Source organism: Bos javanicus, chromosome 4 (genome assembly GCF_032452875.1).
Source record: "Bos javanicus breed banteng chromosome 4, ARS-OSU_banteng_1.0, whole genome shotgun sequence".
NCBI lineage: Eukaryota > Metazoa > Chordata > Mammalia > Artiodactyla > Bovidae > Bos > Bos javanicus.
The window spans coordinates 75,025,993-75,050,118 of NC_083871.1; the positions used below are offsets into that span (position 1 = coordinate 75,025,993).

Here is a 24,126-nt window from a genome sequence, read left to right on the forward strand (position 1 = left end):
CTTCTCTGGGAATTTCATGACTTCTTGATCTTTTGCTATTCCATGATAATTTTAGAACTAATGTGTATAGTTCCATGAAAAATTCTGATGGTACAACCATTGGAATAATACTGAGAAAATAGATGTATTGGGGGAGAATCACAATTTTACCATATTGAGTTCTTCTACACAAGATTATGAAAGGTCTTCATGCTCATTTGGATATTTTTAAATTCCTTTTCCAATACACTTTAAGTTTTTCTCCAAAAAGAGACTGCTTATCTTTCATTAACTCTATTAGCAGGTACTTGGTGCTTTGGGTCACTGTAAGAAATGGCATCTTTCTAATTGCATTATTGACTGTTCATTGCAGTACATAGAAATACAATTGGCTTTTATATGTTGATGTTTTTATCTAGCAATCTTGATAACCTCTGTTTAAATCGTATACACTATCTGTAGATTCTCAGGTTTTCTATGTAAAATTATAGTTGACCCTTGAACAACAGGAATTTGAAGTGCATAGGTCCACTTACATGTAGATTTTTTAGAAAGTAAATACATGCTATAACACTGAATGATTCACAGTTAATTAAACCTATAGATGAGGAACCATGGATACATAAAGCCTACTGTAAATACATACTTGGATGCTCACTGTGGTGAAGTGGAACCCCCGCTGTTAACCCCCTTAACCCCGGCTGTTGTTCAAGGGTCAACTGTATTTCATCCATGAATAATGATAATTTGTTTCCTCCTTTTTAATCATTTTGCCTTTTATTTCTTCTTCTTTCCTTATTACACAAGCCAGGGCTACAGGTACAGTGTTGAACAGTGATGGTTATAGAGGACATCTTTGTCCTGTTCATCATTTAAGGATATGCTTTCAACACTATGTTAGTAAGTACTGCACATTTTTTGGACAGGCTCAATGGTAGGTCAAAAAAGTTTCCTTTTAACCCTCCTACGCTGTTAGTGGGAATGTAAATTGGTGCAACCACTATGAAAAGCAGTATAGAGCTTCCTTAAAAACACTAAAAATAGAACTACCATATCATCCAACAATCCTACTCTTGAGTATATACTTAGAAGAGAGAGAATGCTAATCCAAAATGATATGTGCACTCCAGTGTTCACAGCAGAACTACTGACAATTGCCAAGACATGGAAGTAACATAAGTGTCCATTAACAAATTAATGGATAAAGAAGATGTTGTATGTATGTGTGTGTGTGTATATATATACATATACATACACGTAATGAAATGTTGCTGCTGCTAAGTCGCTTTAGTCGTGTCCGACCCTGTGGGACCCAATAGACGGCAGCCCACCAGGCTCCACCGTCCCTGGGATTCTCCAGGCAAGAACACTGGAGTGGGTTGCCATTTCCTTCTCCAATGCATGAAAGTGAAAAGTGAAAAGTGAAAGTGAAGTCGTTCAGTCATGTCTGACTCTTAGCGACCCCATGGACTGCAGCCTACCAGGTTCCTCCATCCATGGGATTTTTTAGGCAAGAATACTGGAGTGGGGTGCCATTGCCTTCTCCAAATGGAATGTTACTCAGCCATAAAAAGGAATAAAATATTGCCTTTCAGAAACATGGATGGGTCTGGAGACTATCATAATAAGTGAGGTAAGTCAGACAGAGAAATACAAATATTGTATGATATCACTTATCCGTGGAATCTAAAAAATAATACAAATGAATCTGTTTATAAAACAGAAACAGATTCACAGACATAGGAAAGAAACTTATGGTTTCCAAAGGGAAAAGGGGTATATACATTAGGAGTATGGGATTCACAGATACACACTACTATATATAAAATATAGGAGCAACAAGAAATAACTGTACAACACAAGGAACAATATTCAATATCTTGTAATAACATATAATGGAAAATAATCTGAAAAAAACTATACATATAACTGACTCACTTTGCTGTACAACTAAAACTAACATAATATTGTAAATCAACTACATTTCAGTTTTAAAAGTTTCCTTCTATTCTGTTTGCTAAGAATTTTTTTATGAATAGAGAGTTATGCAGAATGCCTTTTCTGCATCTACTGAGATAATCATGATTTTGATGTATTATCTTTTTAAAAAATTTGCTATTAAGCAAATCAGGTTATTCATTTAAAAACATTTTCTATTTAATTAAAAAATAAAATTGTACCATATTTTAGTAACTTTTGTTTCAAGGTTATGCTAACCTCATAAAACAAGCTGGGGAACATTCTTTCTTAATTTGTTTTCTGGAAGAGTTTGTGCTATATTGGATTGGTCTGTTCTTTAAATGTTTAGATAACTGACCAGGAAAGCTTCCTGTGCCTGATTTTACTTGTTTTTTACTTTTTACTTCATAAAAAGAGTTTAATTAAAGATTCAGTTTCTCAAAAATGTATTAAATTCTCTTACTGCGGTGGCCGACTTTTAAAAATCTCCTTGTGATTCTGTCATACTATGTTTCGAGGCTACATTATTAGAGGCAAACAAATTTAGAATTGTTTTACCCTCTTAGTGAACTGAATATTTTACCATTAAGTAGAAGCTCTCCTTAAAGTCATTTCATCTGGTAATAATATATTTAGATCATGTTTCTTTTACTTGACATTTGACAGGTACCCCTTTTGAATCCTTAATTTTTAGTTTTTCTGTGTTCTTGCATTTTACACCTGATTCGTATAAATAGCATAAATGTTTGTTTCAATCCAGTCTAAAATTTTTGCCTTTTGATTGGAAAGTTTATTCCATTCATAGTTGTGATTACTGATATATTTTGATTTATTTCTATTTTATTATGTGCTTTTTATCTGTCCCATTTTGTATGCCTTTCCCTCTTCTCTCAAATTTTCATTTTCCCTCATCCTCACTCTCAGGAGACAAATACTCCCTGTATCACTGAGAAAAAAGCAGCAGTCAGAGGAGAACTTCCCCAAGCTTACCCAGAACATCTAGCCACTTCACTGCATCTAGACCCATCTATAGTGTCTTTTCTTCCATTGAGGATAAACTATTCATCCTCCCAACAAAGGCCAGCCCCACCATTCCTGCACTGAATCCCATCCCCTCTTACCTTCTCAATGACCTTGAGCAATTCTTCACTTAGCAATTCTTCACTCTCTGTTATGCATCATCTGTCTTCTGCTCTCCTTGGGATTGTCCCTATAAGCATATATATACAATTTTTTCTATCTTAAACTGTTCCTGGTTCTGAAACCTGTTTTCTCCTCCACTTATCACTTCAATTCTCTTCTTTATTTTACAGAAAAAGTCTTAGGAAGAGTTGTCTATACTTGGATTGCTCTGTTCTTTAACTTGTCTCCAGTTTCTGTTCTCCCCTTCTCTAAACGAATTGCCATGAGGTAAGTTATCAATGATCTTCACATTTTAAATCTTGTTCTTATTTCTCCTCTTACTTGATCACACAAAAGCACCTGACACTCCCTGGAGTACTCCCCTTTCCTTGAAATACTCCTTTCACTCAGCTTCCAGGGCACTCAACAGTTCCACTTTTTCTCTTACCTCGTTAAGAGAAGTATCTCTTAATGGTATCTTAATTTCTTTTGTCGTTTACTTTTCATCACTCTCATCACAACATGTTGGAATGTTCCACAGCTCAATCCTTGGAATTCTTTCCTTTTTTAACTACCTATACTCCACTGGTGAATTTGTGATTTAAATATTTCAGACTCCAGCGCGTGCTTCATGGTGGTGGGGATCTGCTTTGTCCGTTACTGTGTCTCCCAGCCCCTTAGAGAGACACACAAAGAATATTCAATAAATATTTGTAGAATAAATTAATAGCTTGAAAAACATAAAAATAAAAGTTATTAGTCACTGTTTTAAAGTAAATATGCAAGTGGCTCAGTCATCTGACTGAGTCATCTGACTCTTTGCAGGTCACCCCATGGACTGTAGCCCACCAGGCTCCTCTGTCCATGGGATTCTCTGGGCAAGAATACTGGAGTGTGTTGCCATTTTCTTCTCCCGGGGATCTTTCTGACCCAGGGATAGAACCCAGGTCTCCTGCATTGCAGGCATGTTCTTTACCATCTGAGCCGCCAGGGAAGCTCTCAAAAATGAATCTTCTTAATAACATGCTTCTGGAAAAGATGGCTCAAAACATTAAGCTGCCCATAAAATGGGTAAATTGACTGGAGTAAAGTAATCTAGGAAATAATAAGGCCCAATATATATGTACATTGAAAATTGGAGACCTGGGGACTCCTTTATTAAATAATTGCTTAAGAAAAAAAAAGAGAAATGTTGTCTTGGGCATTTTTAAGCCAATGACCTACCTTTTACTTTTTGCCTTAACAAAGTAGATTGCAAATTTTAGAACGGGCCTTTAAATAGTAATACCTTTGGTGAGCTGCTTAGAGAACAGTACTTGATTGTTCAAATTTAATGAAAAGGAAAAGAAAAAGAGATTATAGAAAGCCCATTGATGGTATCTTTCCCAGAGTCTCTGTTTGTTAAACAATTTTATTTCTTCTTTATTAAAATGTCCATCAATTCTTTTGTTCATTTACTGGAGCTTAAACTTCTATCCTGAATTTGTGTGAGCTATTTTAAATAATTTGACAACAATTTTATAAATTTACAGGAAACATTTCCCCTCATCTTATGTTTTTAAAAAACATAGAACTTCAAATTTTAACACTTTGACCTAAATAGAATTTATTTTGGGGTACTGTATGAAATTAAGTATTATAAAACGCTTTGTTATTTGTCAACACTATCAATTCTGAACACATTTGTAGTAAAATAAATGGAAACCTCTTTTTTAGGGATAGTTGGATTTAGTTATAAAATTTCAACATCTTAAAGGACATTTCAATTTTACTTAAATGTATTTTAAGATAAATAACCTAGGTTAAATATAATGTTAAAATAATAAAACAGATTTAAATGGGCTCCTGTTTAACATCTTTCCCACTCCTAATCTTCTCTGATCCTTTTATAGTAATAAGGGTCAAACATGTATGTTTATAGAAACAGTAGCTTTGTTTCTTAAAGATAGTTTCTTTCATGGGTATTAATTTGCAAAGTTGATGATGACTCAATTATTTCCAGAAAATGAATCTTAAACTGGGCATCAAAAAGATGATGAAATGACATAAAACCATGTCTTTGTGATTATTTTTTTTTTAAATGAATGAAACAAAGAGGAAATTGTCTACTGAAAAAAAATTATACGGCTATACTTTTCTAAAAAGGACTTCATATGAGAGGGATATAAAGTAGATATAATTGATCAAAAGAGAAATGAGCATTTTTTTTTTTGCCCTTAAGCCTATCTATCACTGCATAACAAATTGCTGCCAAATCGACAGCTTGAAACAGTTTATTATCTGTCAGTTTTGTAAATTAAGTTATTCTGGCTTGGTGACTCTCATTCTGGAGTCATGCTTTTGCTCAGATAGTAGATGAGGCTGGAGTTATGTGAAGACTTGCCTTGGACATCCAAGATGGCTTCTTCATTTCACACTTCAACTGGATAGGCTCTTCAGGCATCTCTCTCTTCCATGGCCTCTCTATGAGGCCAGGTTGGGTTTCCTCATAGAATGGTGGTCTAAAGTAAATTTTAAGTGGCTACTTGTTTCCCCTATAACATGAGCTCTGAGACCAAGGCAGAAGCTACAAGGCTTTTTGTGACTCAGTCTTAGATGTCACAAATCATCACCACTACTGCACTCTTATTTGTTAAATGGGCCAGCTCAGATTCACTGTGGAGGATACTGCACAAGGGTGGTAATTGCTATAACTTGTTCTTCTGACTAAATGCTCTTCTCCTACTTTGGAGAATTTAACTGTGTATTCAGACTAATAGCAGAGAATGAGAAAAGGGCAGAACAAGCATCTGAAAGTCATGTCCTACTCTTTGTGACCCCATGCACTGTACCCCGCCAGGCTCCTCTGTCCAAGGGATTCTCCAAGCAAGAATACTAGAGTGGGTTGCCATTTCCTCCTCCAGGGCACCTTCCCAAGCCAGGGATCGAAGCTGGGTCTCCTGAATTGCAAGCAGATTACCCACTAAGCCACCAGAGAATCTCCCAACTGAATGATAACACATGAAAGTTTGGCCCCTTGAAGGGCACATTTCTTTATTAAGTGCCAGATGTAATAACAACTTATCATACTATAACAGTGGGCATATTGAAAATGTCATAAAATTTTAGACCTTGAAGGGATTTGAAAGTCAATCTTTTTTTTCTGTTTTGTTTTTTGGCTACATTACATGGCTTGCAGGATCTTAATTCTCTAACCAGGGACTGAACCTGTGCCATGGCAGTGAATGCACCAAGTCCTAACCACTGCACAACCAGGGAATTCCCAAAAGCAAACTCTATTTCAAAGACATTCCAACTAAGGCCAAGAATGGTTAAACAACTTGCTAAAGGTTTATATAAATCACTGAAGACATTCTAACTCTTAGTTTACAAATTTGCATGCAACATGCCTCCTTCTTTTATCCACAAGTATTTGAACTAAAAGGCTTCCCTAGTGTCTCAGACGATAAAGAATCCACCTGCAATGTGGGAGACCTGGGTTCGATCCCTGGGTTGGGAAGATCCCCTGGAGGAGGGAAAGGTTACCCACTCCAGTATTTTCACCTGGAGACTCCCCATGGACAGAAGAGCCTGGTGGGCTACAATGCATGGGGTCGCAGAGATTTGGACATGACTGAGCAAATAAGCACATTTGAACTAAAACTTTACTAACAAGACAACTGACCTAAGTATGGTTTTCCTTATTAATTTTTAAGAGCTCAGAGAGTGACACCTGTGATGTATTAAAAAGTATATATAGAGAAAAAAAGCCCAAGTTTATTATAGACTAATAATTCTCAAATTTGAGTAAAGTATGAACCCCTTTTTAAAAAAAAAGAAAGGAGAAAAACTCTCAATGGCCACATTATTGACTTAAATTTCTTATTTAAAAAACTACATGATTATAGTTTTGTATCATATTTCAATTATATATTTGTATTATAGTTCAAATACAAAACTTTGTGTAAAATTCTTAGGATTAGAACATGTACATAACTATGAAACCAAAACAAATGTGCAAGTTTGTTGAATAATATCTAACACATATACTAGTTAATGGATAATAGCCATTTTATATGTAGCAACTCATTTAATACCCAGAATAACTCTATAAGGTTGGAGACTATTCATTTAATAGATGAGAAGTCAAGATACAGCTGGTCAGTGGGGACCTGGGTTTCACAATTAATTGAGTATGAAAAATATTGTTGGACAGAAATTAAATTGCTGCTTGTAAATTGAGTGTGGTACTGACTGTACCTCTGTAGATCTTCTGGGTTTAACATACTTAAAATGAGTACTTGAAAAGATACAGGTACCCCAATGTTCATGGCAATATTATTTACAATTGCTAAGACATGGAATCAACTTAAGTGTTCATCAATAGATGAATGGATAAAGAAGAAATGGCATATATAACGTATGTACACACACACACAGAGAAATACTACTCAGCCGTAAAAAAGAATGAAATTTTGCCATTCACAACATGATGGACTTGGAGGGCATTATGCTAAGCAAAATAAGTCAAAGAAAGAAAGACAAATACTGTATGATATTACCTATATGTGGAATCTAAACCATACAGGAAACTGCTGCAGCTGCTGCTGCTGCTAAGTCGCTTCAGTCGTGTCTGACTCTGTGCAACCCCATAGACGGCAGCCCACCAGGCTCCCCTGTCCCTGGGATTCTCCAGGCTAGAACACTGGAGTGGGTTGCCATTTCCTTCTCCAATGCATGAAAGTGAAAAGTGAAAGTGAAGTCACTCAGTCGTGTCCAACTCTTAGCGACCCCATGGACTGCAGCCTACCAGGCTCCTCTGTCCATGAATTTTCCAGGCAAGAGTACTGGAGTGGGGTGCCATCGCCTTCTCCAACAAGAAACTAGTGAGTATAACAAAAAAGAAGCAGAGTCACAGATATAGATAACAAACTAGTGATTACCAGTGGGGAGAGGGGCAACACAGGGGTAGGGCTTAAGAGGTACAAAGTATTAGGTATAAAATAAGCTAGAAGGATATACTGTACAACACAGGGAACATAGCCAATATTTTATAATAACTATAAATGGAATATAACCTTTAAAAATTGTGAATCACTATATTGTATACCTATAACTCACATAAAATAAATTTTTAATTAAAATGAGTTGGAGAGTGACTAATTTCTCCCATCTCTTTTTTCTCTTCTGTCAGCTGTTAACTACACCTTGAAAAAGCACAAATTAATGTTATTTGGTATTCACTTGAAGCGAATGTCTTCTTAGAAACTAAGTCCACAGATACATTCAAATCATTTTTCCATTTTATACATCATTTGTCCATTTTATAATTGGGTTATTTGTCTTTTTATTGTTCAGCTCTAAGGTCTCTCATTAGACTTTGACAGGGTGATACTGCTAGGCACCAATGCCATGATTAATGCAAAAACATGCGTTCTGAAATTGCATACTTATACTCGGTCACAAAGTGGTCACCTATGAGATCCAGAGTCAAATCTGCTTCTACTGAAATTTTGTAGATTATAATTAAAAATATACATTTTAAATGTTTAATAAAATACTGATATCAGAAATATTCCTTCCACTTACTATAGCAAAGAGCAAATTTTTCAAAGAGGTTAAGGCAGTGTTAGTTGCAATAGCAAAAGAATTAAAAAAAATGTGTCTTCCTAAAGCTCAGGGTAAAGAAAACAATTCTATACTAATATTATGGACGATAGCAATTAAAAATTATAAGCATCTGGACTATATTGATGCATGCAAAGTCATTCATGAAACAATGTTAGCCACAAAATATGTCTTAAACAGATATACACTCATACATTCTAATAGATTTATAAATGTGTCTACATCATTTGTCTTCAGACAAAATTTATGAAACATATTCTTATAAATCTACCAAAATTTATTATTATACTTATAAATGTATATAATTTTATCTTCAATATACTTCAAATATATTATATATAAATTTATTAAAGTACATGAATATGCATTGACAAAAAATGTAAAGTAATGGTAACAGAATTTTATGTTTATTGGTTTCAGAGAGCAGTGTTTCAAAAAATGGTTCTATTTCATTAATATTCAGTCCTCAAAAAAGTTTGGGAATTTGTTGGGGAGAAGTAAAGGAAATGTCTTTTAGGTAGAAATTCTCAGAGCCTTTAACCCACTAATTTGAATTGTGAATCTCTAAAATAAAGAAGTTCATCATATTATTTATCTGTTATTATCTGTTATTTTAGTCTGTTATTTTCATCATGATTTACATTTATTTTACTTGTGTAAACGAATTTGTGTAAATCTCATTTGTACTTGTTCACTAATTTATTGTCCCCAAACTATCAATTCTAATGGGACAGGTAAGTATGTCTATTCTTCACCATTTTCCAAGTGCCTTAGCCAGGGCACACAGCAGGAGCTCAATAAATACTTTTGTAGTGAATGCATTACTTGCAAGAGCATTTTGAGGGACTAGAGCTTGAAGTTACATACTTTGGAAATGACCACTCTAAAGTTACTCAATTGTATAATAACTTCAAAGAAAATACTGTGTGAACGTCTCTAGGCCATTAGAAATCCATTTAATAACTTATTGCTGTACTTCAGTGGAATCCATTACTACTTCATGGAACTAAAGGGATTTCTCAGAGAGCATGTCATGACCTGGAAAAATCTTGCGAAATCATTTTTATACTCTGCAACTCCAAATGACAACTGTAGTAAAAATGACAGTAACCATGGAAGAAGTTGAAAGGAATCATGTTTGCATCAATACCAACAATTCTGGGAAACACATCTGGTGACCTGAGATTTTCCATGGAGAATGTCTTATTTTAATAGTTCAAGTAGACATGTCTTCTGGAAATTGCAAATTACTGACTCATTGGTTCTCTTTTAGGATAAGCGATTTCACATATAACTTGATTTTTTTGAATAGTTCAAATCCATGTTAAGACAGCTATTAAAAATATTTAAAATATATGTCTTACCTACCTGTTTGATACAATAACATAGTTTAGGATACTTAAAAATCCTTTGTTTTTAATAACCCTTGTGGAAGTTATATAATGCTATTGTATATTTTAAGAACATGGGAAAGCTAAGCACTTCATCAACTACTAAGTTTCATGCATTTCCTCTACCTGCCCCATAGAAGTGTTAAAAATACTAATTTCATTATTTCATAGTGTTGAAACAAAATAATAAAAATTGATACAAAATTTAATTATTTTTTTCCCAGTTACCAACGTGGAAAGAATTTTACCAGATGCCAGTGCCACCACATCATGACACATCATTAATGGGTAGCTCATGTCTAAACTTTTGAACTTAATATTTGGCTGTGGGGGAGGGGGCACATGTCAAGTCAAACAAAGAATGTATTTCCAAAGCAGCATTTGCAAAGGTTAATCTCGGTATAGACTGCAAAGGGGAAAGTGCAGTGTCCAGTAATCGATCCAAGACCTGCTTCAAGAGTTTTTCCCCCCCTGGTTAATAAAACACCGGAAGAGATTATTTTTTAAACTTAAATTTGCTGAAATGGGGATTTACTGATCTATGAAAACTAATTCCCCAAATTTAAGAATCTTCAGTAAATCGATTTGACATTTGAAAATAAAGATCTCTTGCTTCTGCCTGCATCTTCGGCACAAAAGATGGATACCTGGCTATTTGGCAATCTGAGGGGTTGGGGGGGAGGGGGTATTTATTTACATAATCCTCAAACCAAATCCTCAAACAGCTCAGGAATCTTCTGAACACTCAAGGCCATTGTGGCGTAGGCAGTTAAGTGGCATTCCCAGGAACCCAGGTATCCTACCTCACCTGCCGTTCCCCGCTCCGCTCCCCCCCTCCCCGCTCCCGACCTATTACTCTTTTTCTCCTACACCAAGCTCAAGCACCACTAGCTAGAATGAAGGTCAAAGCTAACAAACTGCTATGTGGTCCGCCAGCTCTGAGGGTTCTCTCCTATCCCAGGGAGTTGTTAAATGTTGTTCATGAAAGGGCATTTCTGAACATTTTATTCCAAGGACACAGTCAAGCCAAAAGATGATTTGGGTGGGTAGAGGCGAGGGAAAGAACACGTACAGGATAAAAAGCGCAGTTTCTTGGAGACTTGCCAGGAACTGAGAGTGGGGAGAGCGGGGGTGTAATTAAAAGCAGAGTCTAGACTGGAAAAGGCGGCTGTACAGCACACAAGCAATGGAGGAGAAAAGTGGGCTCAACCGTTCTAAGCGGCTTCAAAATGAATACTGGAGGAGCCCTGCAGGGAGGCTCAGGCCACGGGTGGATGGATACTCAGCGGCTCCCAGGAGGTGCAGAGGTTAGGGGAAGCGCCAAGTTGTAACCGTACAGCCGGTACTCCCCGCCGCTTTGCTTGCACTTCCTGATGGTCCACGTACTCCCGGGCTCTCCCCAGATCTTCCCCTCACCCTCTCCGAGCTCTCCGACTCCTCCCCCGCCGCCTCAGCTCTCCCACCTAGCCCGCTAGGGGTCCCCGGTCCCGCTCCGCGCTCTGCGGGCTCCCTGCGCGCAGCCCCTAGCGGTGGGTCTTGTGAGGCCGGCATCAGCGCGCCTCCCTCCCTCCTTCCTCCCTCCCTCCCTCCTCTCCGTGCTCCCCAGCCCTGCGCGATCCAGCTTGGGGAGGCGGGGAAGCTGCCCGAGCGCGACCGCAGCGGTAGCCACCCTGCAAGCCGCCAGCCGGAGGCACGGTCCCTAGGCCCTAGAGCCCGGGGAGGCCCCCGGGGAATCGGCACTGCTGGAGAGGTCTGCGAGGCCCGTCCCTGCCCGGCGCGGAGGGCGCGGAGGTGAGTGTTGGGGAGAGCGCCAGGCGCGGTAGCAGCTGCAGAGTTGGGGGTCAAGATGCGGTCGGTGCCAAGCGCTTCCTGCCTCTTTCCCAGGATTCTGCGGCGTCCGCTCTGAGCTTCTGGGGTTCCTGATCGCCTGGTACCTTGAGGCAGGGAGTGGGGAGGGAGTCTGTTCCACGGATTCAGACCCCTACTTCGCCGAGCTCCCAGAAAGTCCTGGGGTTGGTTGGGCCCAGGAGAAAGGAGGCCAGGAGAGACACTGTCCCAGGTAGGATGTGGCCCAAGGGAACGAAGGGAAAGGACGGACAGGTTACCTTAGCCTGCCTGATACTCTTCTATCCACTTTAGGTTCATGCAGCGTATTTCACTGAAGATCCGGCAGCGCTGCTTTGCGAACGTGTATATCTTTCTAGTAGTCATTTTGTTTATTACCCAATGATGTGACCGTGGTGTGTTTAGGCCATTATGTGTTAGAAAGTAATTGGCCTCTTCTTTGAGTGTCCTAAATTATCTAAGCCCTGTATTCAGCCACAGCCAAAACTTGTTGAAAATTATGGCCTAAAAATCTTGCTCTTAAAATAGAGCAGAGAGATAAAGAGAATTTTTGTTGAGAGATTTCCAATTATTATCTTCCGTACTGCCTTGGAGAAGGATTGGTGTCAGTTTTTGCTCCTCAGGCAATACATTTTTTAGATGGAAAAACTTATTCCAGGTCATGGTTAATTATCACTCATCACCTTGAAAGTGGGAGGAGTCGAATTTCAAGTCCTGCCCCACCCCCACTCTCTTGACTTTGATTGGATTCTAATCAAGCTAACAACCCCCGCGCTGGGAACCTTTTTAGTTCTCTGCAAACCACGTCCCCGCCACACCCACACACTTTTTTCACCTATATTATTTCTTCGTCTTGTTGATCTCCATTTATTTATTTTTTCTTTCTCTAAGTCTCTTATTGTTTTTTAGTCTGCAGCTGTCTCTGTTTCTCTTCAGAAGAAAAATACCCATCCTAGAGATTTTGCAGGATATTTAGAAACATAATTTGAAAGGCTACAGTTTCTTTGTCTTAGCTAGTCAGACTTGGAGAGGGGGGGCAGTGTGAGGGGGTAGGGGATGGAGAGGTGTTGAGGGAGTGAGACAATATCAGTAATGATGAATTGAGCAAATTGTGCAGAAAGGAAATGAAAGGCTATATCTCCAGGTCACTTTTTATTATCTAGTGACATGGAAAACAGACTTATAGTGAGTGAGCATAATTATAATACTGCAGTTTCAGTGAAGAACATATTCAGGGCATCGGAGAGATGCATTTATTCTGTGTTCAGCCAGTAACCATGACATTGACTTAACTATGACATTGATATATCACCCCCTTTGGGCCTGTGGGCTTGCTGTCTTCATCAGCAAAATGAGGGATCTTATCTGGAGACCTATTACATCTCTTTTGTCCATGATATTTTTGGATGCATTTGACAAGGAAGAATATTTATCGTATTCTTATGTACTATGTGTCAGAGACTACGGAGGGAGTGATGGACAAGACAGACATGGTTCTACCCTCAGGGAGCTGATTTTCCGGTCAGGAAAATAGTAATGAGTAAAGAATAATTACATAAGAAAGGAAACTTAACAGGGGCTCAAAACAAAATTGGAGTGAATCATTTTACTGAAGAGACATGATAGCCTGTTCATAGAATGGGAAAGTGACTGGTCCTTTCTACTTCAAGAAAAGGATTCTGTGACTGGAACATAGGGAGGAACATACAGGATGATATTGAAGAGTTATACTGGGCCTAGCTAGTCCATTCAGAGCCTTCAGGTTAGGTTCATTTAGGTCAGAAAGGTGTGTGAGTGAGGGCTGAGTTGTGTCCAACTCTTTGTGGCCCCATGGACTATAGCTGGCCAGGCTCCTCTGTCCATGGAATTTTCCAGGCAAGAATAGTGGAGTGGATTGCCATTTTCTTCTCCAGGGGATCTTCCTGACCCAGGGATTGAACCCATGTCTCCTGAATTGGCAGGCGGATTCTTTACCACTACCACTGCCACTTGGGAAACCCGTAGGTCAGGAAGGTGACTGTAATTCAAAAAGCAACACGAGGCCGTTGATTTTTAAGGAGGTGAAAGATATCATCTGATCTAAATTTTAAGACAATCTTAGCTGCTACCTGGAGAATGGTTTGGAAAGAAACGAAGAAATATGTAGAGAGACCCATTAGAAAATGTCTGCAGAGTTCAGGTGAAAGATGAGAGAGACTTGGATTAAGCTGGTGTCATTGGAGAGAGATTTTTAAGAAATATTTTGGAAAACAGAAGTTGGTGTTGGGTTTTACGTTAAGGGTGAGGGAAAGCAAGGACTTGAAGTTCACGTCTAGATTTCTGGCTTGACCGAATGATGGGTATGTATGCTTAGTTGCTCAGTTTTGTCTGACTCTTTGCAACCCCCTGGACTGTAACCTGCCAGGCTCCTCTGTCCATGGGGTTTTCCAGGCAAGAATACTAGAGTGGGTAGCCATTCCCTTCTCTAGGGGATTTTCCTGACCCAGGGATCGAACCCACGTATCCTGCTTTGCAGGAGGATTCTTTACCACCTCAGCTACCAGGGAAGCCCAAATGGGTAATGATATCATTTACTGAGAGGAGAAAATTTGGATGAATGTGAATAGATCTGAGTAGAAAAAGCTGTTTCATTTTGAACCTGTTAAGTTTGAGATGTCTCTGAGGAGATCATAACAAAAGCTGCTTGGAAGGAGAAACGGGATGGTGTCCAGGCCAGAAATGGACAGACTGTCCTTTGATAGGTGAGATTGATAATGGTGAATTTAAGGTGAGCTGAGTTTTCAGATTTTTCTTTAGCAGCTTTCACCAACTTGAGTGCAAATAACAGTGAAAATGGATAGCTAGGTTCTTCCACAACTAGAGATTTGCCAAGTGGATGTGATGGAAAGGAACTACAACAGAATACCACTGCCTGGGTAGCTTAAACCACAGACATTTATTTCTCACAGTTCTGGAGGCTGGCAAGTCCCAGATCAAGACACCGGAAGATTCAATCTGGTAGGGGCCCACTTCCTGGTTCATAGACTTCTCTCTGTGACCTCATGGCAGATAGGAAAAGAGAGCTCTCTGGGTTTTATTTTATCCAGTTGATAAGGGTTCCACCCATGTGACCTAATCCCCTCCCAAAGGCTATGCATACTAACACCCTCACATTGGGAGTTAGGATTTCAACATATAGTTTGGGTAGGGTGATAAACATTTAGTGTGTAACAAGAGTCCATCTTTTTAAGTGAGTAATGATAAATACACACTGTGAAATCTAGGATGGATAAAGAAACCAGTAGAGTGAGAATATAGTAAACAGATCAGATTTCTCCTGCTATCTGGAATTATCAGTGTGACTATTTGACTAAATTATTGGAAGGCCAAGAGATAGTGCTTGGAGATATCTGAGGTGAGGTGGAGGCAAAGATTCGTTGCCTTAGATGAAGGAAATGAAGCCATGAGATTAAATGGTTCATCCATTTGAATGATGAAGTGGTCAGCATGACAACTGCTGGGGTAGAGAGGAAGACTGTGTTAGTATTGGGAGCCAAAGTCACTGGTAATAATGAATAAGCCAGAAATCAGTAGATGATAGCAGTGGGCATAGGGAGAGGATATTTAATTTTGCCATGAGCTTCAAAGGAGCTTGGGGTTTGCAGGACAGAAGAAGAAAGATTCAGTATAGCCTGCAAAGCAAAAAATACACCAACCTCATTGCCTGGCCCCAGAGGATTACCTTTTTTTGGTAACATATCCAAATCAGCAGGCTTTGAAAGCCACCAAGATCTCTGAGAACAACAGTCCTTTCAGAGTTATTATCATCCAACAATTAATGTTCTAGATGTTTGTGAAACAAATGTGGTTCTGTTTTATAAAATTAATATAACACAACAGCTGCCATTCAGCCAGAGGAATGTAAAGGAAACTCCACTAAATTGAAAATCTTATGAGGTGATGTATCTGAGTGTAATAGAATTCTCTTAGCTTGATAATATACTTCAGGTGGAAGCAGTGACAAATTTCTTCTTCTTGGGCTCTAAAATCACTGGATGGTGACTGCAGCCAGAAATTAGAAGACAGTTGCTTCTTGGAAGGAAAGCTATGACAAACCTAGACAGTGTATTAAAAAGCAAAGACATCATCTTGTCAACAAAGGTCTGTATAGTCAAGGATATGGTTTTTCCAGTAGTCCTGTATCGATGTGAAAGTTGAACCATAAAGAAGGCTAAGCACTGAAGAATTGATGCTCTTGAATTGTGGTGCTGGAGAAGACTCTTGAGAGTCCCGTGGACAGCAAGGAGATCAAACCAGTCAATCCTAAAGGAAATCAACCCTGAATACTCATTGAAATGACTGATGCTGAAGCTCCAATACTTTGGCTACCTGATGTGAACAACTGACTCCCTGGAAAAGAGCCTGATGCTGGGAAAGACTGAAGGCAGAAGGAGAAGAGGACGACAGAGGATGAGTTGGTTGGATGGCATCACCGATTCAATGGACATGAACCTGGGCAACCTCTAGGAGGTGGTAAGGGACAGGGAAGCCTGGTGTGCTGCAGTCCATGGGGTCGCAAAGAGTCAGACATGACTTGGCAACTAAACAACAACAACATACTTCAGGGATTAAATGCATACATCAAGTCAAAGGTCCACTCAGGAAAACTGTGACCTTGAGATTTCAAGTAGTCTGTGTACTACTTAAATCATAATGTTAAAGGTCACAAATTTGAAGTGTTACAGTGTTAAATATAAGCTAGCGATTCCCATTATTATATAGCTATTAGTCTTAGAAACTAAGAGTTTTGCCAAGAGAACGCACTGGTCATAGCAAACACCCTCTTCCAACAACACAAGAGAAGACTCTACACATGGACATCACCAGATAGTCAACACCAAAATCAGATTGATTATATTCTTTGCAGCCAAAGATGGAGAAGCTCTATACAGTTAGCAAAAACAAGACCGGGAGCTAACTCTGGCTCAGATCATGAACTCTTTATTGCCAAGTTCAGACTGAAATTGAAGAAAGGGGGAAAACCACTAGACCATTCAGGTATGACCTAATCAAATCCCTTATGACTATACAGTGGAAGTGAGAAATAGACTTAAGGGACTAGATCTGATAGACAGAGTGCTTGATGAACTATGGACTGAGGTTCGTGACATTGTACAGGAGACAGGGATCAAGACCATTCCCATGGAAAAGAAATGCAAAAAAGCAAAATGGCTGTCTGGGGAGGCCTTACAAATAGCTGTGAAAAGAAGAGAAGCAAAAAGCAAAGGAGAAAAGGAAAATTATAAGCATGTGAATGCAGAGTTCCAAAGAATAGCAAGGAGAGATAAGGAAGCCTTCCTCAACGATCAATGCAAAGAAATAGAGGAAAACAACAGAATGGGAAAGACTAGAGATCTCTTCAAGAAAATTAGAGATACCAAGGGAACATTTCATGCAAAGATGGGCTCAATAAAGGGCAGAAATGGTATGGACCTAACAGAAGCAGAAGATATTAAGATGTGGCACGAATACACAGAACTGTACAAAAAAGATCTTCATGGCCAAGATAATCATGATGGTGTGATCACTCACCTAGAGCCAGACATCTTGGAATGTGAAGTCAAGTGGGCCTTAGAAAGCATCACTATGAACAAAGCTAGTGGAGGTGATGGAATTCCAGTTTAGCTATTTCAAATCCTGAAAGACGATGCTGTTAACGTGCTGCACTCAATATGCCAGCAAATTTGGAAACTCAGCTGTGGCCACAGGACTGGAAAAGGTCAGTTTTCATTCCAATCCCAAAGAAAGGCAATGCCAAAGAATGCTCAAACTACCGCACAATTGCCCTCATCTCACACGCTGGTAAAGTAACGCTCAAAATTCTCCAAGCCAGGCTTCAGCAATACATGAACCGTGAACTTCCAGATGTTCAAGCTGGATTTAGGAAAGGCAGAGGAACCAGAGATCAAATTGCCAAAATCTGCTGGATCGTTGCAAAAACAAAAGAGCTCCAGAAAAACATCTATTTCTGCTTTATTGACTATGCCAAAGCCTTTGACTGTGTGGATCACAAGCAACTGTGGAAAATTCTGAAAGAGATGGGAATACCAGACCACCTGACCTCCCTCTTGAGAAACCTATACGCAGGTCAGGAAGCAACAGTTAGAACTGGACATAGAACAACAGACTGGTTCCAAATAGGAAAAGGAGTATGTCAAGGCTGTATATTGTCACCCTGCTTATTTAACTTATACACAGGGTACATCATGAGAAACACTGGGCTGGAAGAAGCACAATCTGGAATCAAGATTGCCAGGAGAAATATCAATAACCTCAGATATGCAGATGACACCACCCTTATGGCAGAAAGTAAAGAGGAACTAAAAAGCCTCTTGATGAAAGTGAAAGAGGAGAGTGAAAAAGTTGGCTTAAAGCTCAACATTCAGAAAACGAAGATCATGGCATCCAGTCCCATCACTTCATGGGAAATAGATGGGGAAACAGTGGAAACAGTGTCAGACTTTATTTTTCTGGGCTCCAAAATCACTGCAGATGGTGACTGCAGCCATGAAATTAAAAGATGCTTACTCCTTGGAAGGAAAGTTATGACCAACCTAGATAGCATATTCAAAAGCAGAGACATTACTTTGCCAACAAAGGTCCGTCTAGTCAAGCCTATGGTTTTTCCAGTGCCCATGTATGGATGTGAGAGTTGGATTGTGAAGAAGGCTGAGTGCTGAAGCATTGATGCTTTTGAACTGTGGTGTTGGAGAAGATTCTTGAGAGTCCCTTGGACTGCAAGGAGATCCAACCAGTCCATTCTAAAGGAAATCAGTCCTGGGTGCTCATTGGAAGGAAAGATGCTAAAGCTGAAACTCCAGTACTTTGGCCACCTCATGCGAAGAGTTGACTCATTGGAAAAGACTGTGATGCTGAGAGGGATTGGGGGCAGGAAGAGAAGGGGACGATAGAGGATGAGATGGCTGGATGGCATCACCGACTCGATGGACATAAGTTTGAGTGAACTCCAGGACTTGGTGATGGACAGGGAGGCCTGGCGTGCTGCGAATCATGGGGTCGCAAAGAGTCGGACACGACTGAGTGACTGAACTGAACTGAACTGAGTCTTAGAAACAAAAGAATTTTAGGTTAGAAAGGACTGCAGAGTCAAGTACAACTTTTTTTTTTAACAAAGGAAACTGAAATTCATAGTAACAAGATGATTTCAGAAGCCTAGGCCTATTCTTTCTCCTTGATACCACATAAATAAAACTTTCTACAAATGCCATAGTCCTCTCATTTATTTAGTCTGTATCACCTGTAAATAACATCAAAAGAAAAGATAGAGAAACTCTAGGGCCGTGCTAGTCCAAGTCTGGCCCATGAACTAGGACCATGTGTATCACCTGGGGTCTTGGGAGAAAGGCAGGCTCTCAAGCCTCCTCCAGACCTAAAAAATCAGAATGTGCATTGTAGCAAGATCCTCAGGTGATCCTACCCACATTAAAGCTTGATAATTGGTCCACCTGGAAACCCTTGTCTGTTCAGGTCAGTGGAACCTATGATGCCTGAAGAATTGAGGAGAGAAGCCCCTAGTTAGAGAAGGAAATGACAACCCACTCCAGTATCCTTGCCTGGAGAATCCCAGGGACAGTGGAGCCTAGTGGGCTGCCGTCTCTGGGGTCGCACAGAGTCAGACACGACTGAAGCGACTTAGCAGCAGCAGCAGCAACAGCCCCTAGTCAGACAGAAGAGAGACTCTTACTGAAACACTCTGAAATTTGAATGTTATGAAATAACAGGAACAAAATATGCCGTGCGGTGGGATGACACATTTTAAGGAATGGCACTGTCCTTTCCAAAAAATGAAGAGAGGAAATTGAAAAATAGTGAGTGGACCTTCTGAGACAGCTCAGAGCCTGCAAGGGAAAGGGCTGCATCCTCCAGCTTCCAGCATCCAGGGGCGGCTGTTAGTCTCTTGCTAGGGTTACTTTTCATTATTACAAACAACAATGTGAAAAGAAATGTAACTGAGTATCAAAAAGCCCTATCTGTTATCTCCAAATACTCAAATGAGTATGTGGTTGAATCCTGCCTCTTTTAGTATAGTTGTTGTCAATCTTGGCTGCGAATTAAAGGATATCATTTAAAATCCTGATGAAAAAATCTCTTAAAAAATTCAGACTGAACTTTAGACTAATTAAATAAAATCTGGGGTTAGGGGTGGTGGTGACTGGGTATCACTATGTGGTAAAGCTCCTCAGGTCACTGGAGGGTGCAGCTGGAGTTGAGAACCACAGCTTTAGAAGGTTGTTCTCCATTGTGGAAAGAGGCAGCTCTGAGACTGAGATTCTGCCTCTCCACTTAAGCCAAGTAATAGGTGCCTCTATTTCACCCATAGTACCGAGCAGAATCAGCAAAAGATAGGCCACAATCTACTGTGTGAAAGCCAGGGGGATGTTTAGGACATTGCGGGAAGAAGGATTTTTTTTTTTTTAAAGAAGCATATACTAGTTTAAAAAACAAAAAAGAGGCATATGCTCTCAGCAAATTTTTATTAAAATTTGAGTAACAACAGTTATTGCTGGTGGGAATGTTCTAAAACTGGATTGTTGTGATGGTTACATAACTCTAAATATACTGAAAATTATTAATTTATACATTTTAAATGGGTAGATTTCATGATATGTAAATTGCACCTCCGTAAAGCTTTTTTTAGTTGCTATATATGCTTCAATATTTATAGTTTCATCATATTGTTTGGAAGACCAAGAAGCCAGTGCTTGTTTGGTGTCACTGAAGTGTTAATACCTAGCTGAATGCCTGGGGGGTCAGGCTCAAAAAGACACTGGATGGGAGAATGGTTGGGGATGGATGGTGAGTATCCTTATGACCTTTGGCTGTAGACAGATTTCTAAATTGATGTCAAAAATAAATAAATAAATTGATGTCAATCATCAGAGATCCCTACGGTTCACAGCACCCAGTGGACACTGGTGCCTTTTCTAACCTGTTCATGGTATGGCATTGAAAGGGGAAATGGGTTTGTGTAGAGGCTAGAGTACTAGGCCTTTCATGGAAGATTATTTATTTGTAAGTTGCTACAACACAGGAAAACTTGTATTTGCTAGCCAGTAAACATAGGTGTGGGCTTCTCTGGTGGCTCAGTCAGTAAAGAATCTGCCTGTAATTCAGGAGACCCAGGTTCCATCTCTGAGTCGGAAAGATCCTCTGGAGAAGGAAATGGCAACCCACTTCACTATTCTTGCCTGGAAAATCCCATGAACAGAGGAGCTTGGCAGGCTACAGCCCATGGGGTCACAAGAGTTGGAAACGACTTAGTGACTAAACGTAGGTGTCCTTATCTCAAAGTATAATCTGCAACACGTTATAAAATGGGGAGATTATATCAGCATGATATAACCTGCTATTCCCAGCTTCATTTGGGAATATGACATACCCCCTTGTCATTCAGTTTGCATTGCTATGAGAGTCCAGGTATGCACAAGACCCCTGACTGTGCTTGATGTAACAGGCTTTCTTATAAGGTGGATGGAAGGATGTGTATAGCATCTTCTGTGCCCTAAACATAGAGGAAAAGTGGGTAGGAAGGATGTTGTTGCTTTAATTTATTGAAGAAGATCCTAAAATATTTTTATCAACTGAAGTTGTTGGGCAATACATTTTTAAAATTGAATTTCTAGACTAACCTAAATTTAACCAGAAAGCTTTTTTGTTTAAAATCTTCCTACCATGAATTAGATTGCTTTCTTTCCCTAATAATTTCAACATAATAAACATATAAAGTTTTGTTTTGGTGATTTAGGACCTAGAAATATCATAAAATCATACCCATATAAAATATATTGAATACATACTGAGCCTAGGAAATATTTTGGGAGTTACTTGTTATTTTGCTTATCTCATTTAAATTCAGGTTATTTGAAAAGTCTGGAAGGCTTGGAGTTAGTTAGCATTATTTTGCTCTAATACTATTATATTTCTTTTCTGAAAATTCTTCAGTTGGTTCTAGAAAACATGAACACAAAAAGACACTCAGATCCAAGTATGAAAAATTAATGAATCATTTGTAATTACCATAGTTTATAAACAGAATTTCAAAGAATAAATCTGCATAGTTTTAATAAAATTAGTTTCATAATTTTGAGGGAATGATTTTTAAATGAGGATGCATACAAATTATCCAAGAGTTTCAGCTGAAAGAATTTAATAATCTGACTTAAGTGGATTTAAATATTCAAATGGTGAATAGTGGTTGGACTGCCTTACATTAGGGCAGTTATTCTCAAACTTTAATGTGCATCAGAACCACCTGAGGACTTTTTATAACAGATTGCTGGGCTCCACCCCCAGGGTTTCTGATTTAGGAGGTCTGGGATAGTGCCTAAGAATTCACATTTCTAACCAGTTCCCAGTACTGCTGATACTGCTGGTTCAGGGACCATACTTGGACAACTGCTGTGTTAAGAAATCACATTCTGATTTTTCTAGCAGAATTGCAGCTTTGCTTCTGGGCTTGTCTAAAGGACTTACAAATTTCTTCCAAAAAATGAAAGCCTAAAAAAAAAAGACCCCACCTCTTCCCTCAAAGAAATTCTTTATTGTTATAAACAGGTGAAAGTGAAAGTGAAAATCACTCAGTTGTGTCCGACTCTTTGCGACTCCATGGACTATACAGTCCATGGAATTCTCCAGGCCAGAATACTGGGGTGGGTAACCTTTCCCTTCTCCAGGCAATCTTCCCAACCAGGGATCAAAGCCAGGTCTCCCACATTGCAGGTGGATTCTTTACCAGCTGAACCACAAGGGAAGCCCATAAACAGTTGGGTTTTATGTTTATTTAAATACTGAGAGACTGTAGAGGTTATCTTTTTGCAACTTAAAGATCATGATAGTAAAATCTCTAGTTACATAAAATTAGATGGGGATATTTGATATATCATCTGAGGATTAAGCAGACATCTCCAGCAGCAGGGAAGTTGTCCAGGGTGCTTTCCCACCTCTTCCCAGAAAGATTTTCTCTCCAAAAGGCTTAAGGAGCACTTTTATATAAGAGTTTCCAGTAAAATAAAAAGAAGGGGAGAGGATCTATATAGGACTGCCAACTCAAACAACTTTTATCACTATCCTTATATGAGAAACAGACATTTTGACCCCTAAAGTTAGTTAAGATATACTCTCAGAGAAAAGGACAATTTGGCAAATTGAATAATTTTATGAAAAACTCCCTACTGTATCCATATACTTTTTAATTGCTGTTGACCAGTGATAACTTCATATTTGGGAGCCAGTGCTCTAGTACTTTGAAAGTAAGGTCACAGAAAGCCAAATTTAATTTTGGGTCCTTGAGGTCTTAAGCTAGAATAAACCTGTAGTGTACCTCCCTTGAAACATTCTGTGTAATTTTGAGATTATTTTGCAAGTACAATTCATATATATAGAATGATTTGAGGTAAGGAGACACCATATGATACTTTTCTCTCCCTGATTTTCTAGAATAACTATGCTCTGATCATACTATCTAATTCTTAATTATATGCTGATATGAGTCTGTTTTTCTTTCTCTTGCTTTTTAATTCAAGTATATCTTGTCTTTTCTTAAATGGAATGTAAACTTAAGTGTAAGCACTGTGCTTCTCTTCTTTATATCTTCTGTGCAAAGTACACAGTGGCCTGAATAAATTCATGCTGGACCACGGAAAAACAGATCTCCCTTTAGATTATAGTTGCATCACTCCTTATCAGTGGAAATGTACAATGTAAGGTATTTATGACTCTTACTTTGTAAATAGGTAAACCTTTTTCAGCTGTTGACATTATTCACTTCTTATAACCCTATTAAAAAATATTTATTTATTTCACTGCACAGGATCTTAGTTGTGGCATGTGGGATCTAGTTCCCTGACCAGGGATCGAACCCAGGGCCCCTGCATTGAAAGCTCAGAGTCAAAGCCACTGGACCAAGGAAAGTCTCTTATAACCCCATTTTTTATGGACATCACAATTGTAAACTTCAGCTCAGCTGTTAACTAAGTGATCCAAAATGATAGCTTACAGAATTGAAAGGAGATTCATGAGATTCTTACTCCAGTGTCTCGGCACCCACAGTTTGTGGAGAGGAGGTGCTTTTTAGGTCTATGTACAGGTGAGTTCCACAGGACCCACACATATTTCTTGGCTCTTTTTTCCTCCCCTCTAGAAGCAGTATATACCTTCATGGTAT

General features: G+C 39.1%; 1 protein-coding gene across 1 annotated transcript in view; it reads left to right on the top strand.

Moving 5' to 3' along the window:
- The first annotated feature begins 11,759 nt into the window (after positions 1-11,759).
- STEAP2 (STEAP2 metalloreductase) overlaps positions 11,760-24,126 on the top strand; it is a 30,756-nt gene continuing 18,389 nt past the window's right edge. The window contains exon 1 of the mRNA XM_061414385.1: positions 11,760-11,849. The gene's annotated coding sequence lies outside the window, so the exon portion shown is untranslated. The remainder of the gene's footprint in view (positions 11,850-24,126) is intronic.